General features: G+C 36.8%; 1 non-coding gene across 1 annotated transcript; it reads right to left on the reverse strand.

The window, feature by feature from the left end:
• Positions 1-1330: 1330 nt before the first annotated feature.
• Trnap-cgg (transfer RNA proline (anticodon CGG)) lies at positions 1331-1402 on the reverse strand. Its single transcript has one exon. It is a non-coding gene; the product is annotated as a tRNA-Pro (tRNA).
• Positions 1403-2814: the final 1412 nt, after the last annotated feature.

The raw sequence follows: 2814 nt of genomic DNA on the forward strand, positions 1-2814 counted from the left end.
GTACACACGAGCGCGAATGGTAACCCGGGCATTACTTCTAGTAAATTAATTGTCACGCAAATGTAAATCAGTTTGGCCCATAGGAGAGCTGCCACTACCACCACCGCACCAGCACCCACTGCCATGACGGTGGCATTTGAACACATATATTTTTGTTCAGCTCGATGACAGCGAGAGAGGTATTGATCGTTAAAGGAAATGGAAAACGTTGGTATTTTATTTATACTTGCTCCTACGGAAATTTTGTTTGTTTTCTTCATTCTTCGATTTAGAATGAGGAGGATCATCGGGGGAAGGGTGAGTGCACGATAGGCATTTACAGCTCGTGTAAAATTTGTATTTTAGCACAATAATGTTGTAAACAGAGATGCGCGTGTACAGAGTGTGGGGTCGGATGGGACCTTCCGCAGTTGAGGAATGTCATATGGGATAACTATTTCGTCCTAAAAAAATAGAAAAAGAATTGATATTTATTAAATATTCATTATCATATGACCAATTTTGATTACTGATTTTTTGTAAAGGGCGTATTCAAGATCATTGATCTATATTCCAAAAAAATGGTAACCCAAAATCCAGATGTATGACTAAAATATGGTGTGTGGTGTTATTGTTGGAAAATAAATTAACAGTTCAGGGAAAATAACATTTTGAATGCACTGTTAAATCTTACTCAAAAATTGAATTCTATATCAAAAACTTTTATGTTTCAAAACTGCCCCCCCATCGACTTTTTTTTTGTATTTTTTCATTGGAAAGTTTTTCTAATTTGACCAAGTTTGACGTACAGTGGTGTCGTCGTAAACTTCCGAAAATAGAGATATACATTTTTTGAAAATTTTTTAAACTTCAATACTTTGTGAATCATAAACATTGATGAAAAGCAACATAAAAACTTGAATCTACATGCGATTCTAACCGAAAAACTATATGCAACGTTTAATCCTAGGACTAACCGTTCTCAAAGGGGTATCCTAGGGGTCGAAATAAAGAAACACTGACTTTGAGAACAACGCGGTCTAAAAGTCGACCTCTTTTAACAAACATAAATTCTTACTTGAGACTATCAAGGTACTGTAGAAGTTGTGTTACGTGAACCAACTCGTTTAAAGAATGACTAGAGAAGAATTTTGTATGAATAAGATGAAGATAAAATTTTTAAAGAAATTTAGCTATAGGGGTCGATGGTATCATTTCATTCCGGAAAAGAGGTCTCTTGTCCAACATATTGAGAATACCTGATATCTAAAGGCTTGGTCAAGATCATTCCCCTTTAATAATCATATAAGCAAACTGATTATTTCTGCTTATCAAAATAATAATAACATTGGGGCTCGTCCGGGAATTGAACCCGGGACCTCTCGCACCCGAAGCGAGAATCATACCCCTAGACCAACGAGCCTCGGATGCAGATAGGAATAGATCTACATCATTGAACGGGGTGTGCTGCTTACAACTACTTTCTAGAGCTGGGACCTTGCATAAATATATTTAATCAATATGAGAATCCAATTGAAAACAAAGGAGAAAAAATTAGAGTAAACTCTACTAGAAATAAATCTGGGAATATATAAAAACAATGCAAAACCTCATGTACAGATCAGATACTCGCGATGAGAGATTATTTAATAAGTCATAAATATTTTACCATCGTCATACCGTTTATTCCATTTGTGTTTATTTCGCAAAAGTTTTCGCAAAATGCACACATTCTCCTTTTAGGCTTCGTCTAACACTGCTCCAGTTTGTTGATCCTTTCCGAATAACAGGATTTGTCCAAATCTGAAAAATAGCGATTAGTTTCTGGTATCACGGCCTCGTTTGAATAAAATCTTTCGTTTGAATAAAATCGGCGGGGCTTCGCGCTCATCTCGACAGCGCAACTGTCAGCCGAAAAGAAACAAATCAGTTGTCAAACGGAAAGAATAAAAAGATCACTCGAACAGCGACTCTGGTGCCGTGCAGTCGGCTTTATTCGCGGGTGAAAAGTTTTTGACGTAGAACTACGTCTTTCAGGAAGGGTGCCAAATCAGAAAGCAGGTCACGTTTCTATGAAATAAACTTAACGTTAATAACTATTTTCACTGTGAACGAATTCTCAAGATTTGTATACCACTTGAATCGGAAATTCTTTAAGATTTGTTTGATATACGTTACAATTCGCTAATCTCTAAACGGTTTAAATTCATGAAAACTGGAAGAACTTCCTTTTTTCCGTATTTCAAATGCTTATAACAGCGAATTGCAGCGGGATCGAGTGAAGTGCTCTCCCCCAGGACAGCGGGAACGAGTGAGAAGCCCTTCCAGGATCACGGACGCGGTCTCGAGTCGGCAGATGACAGGTGAGCGCATATGAGTGCGAGTGCGTGTGTGTGTGCGCGCGCGATTAAAGTAGGAAGAATTCTAAATTCCAACAATAAATTTTAAACATAATACACTCGACAAAAAATCGAGGAACATAGTGTGACATCGAAATTTTTGGCTGATTTTTGAAATGCTGTGACTTCGTGATCAACGAAACTCATGAATGGGATACACATCATTTGAAAGCTTCAAGTTTTAGAATATTCCATGTACAAATTTTGTACACAATGCATGCAGTTTAGAGCAGGTCCCACCATGCAAAATTTCAACTCAATCGGACATCGTTGATTAGTATCGCAAATACATCAAAGTTTGAGTTTATTGAAGACCGAAAAATCCTGAAATCGAAGTTTAAATCTAAAAATCTAAAAAATCGGGGTTTCCTGTTTTATCAGAAATTTTTCAGGCTAATGTTATATTTTACTAATAAATAACTATACAACTTTATCA

This window comes from Toxorhynchites rutilus, chromosome 2, assembly GCF_029784135.1.
Source record: "Toxorhynchites rutilus septentrionalis strain SRP chromosome 2, ASM2978413v1, whole genome shotgun sequence".
NCBI classification, from domain to species: Eukaryota; Metazoa; Arthropoda; class Insecta; order Diptera; family Culicidae; genus Toxorhynchites; species Toxorhynchites rutilus.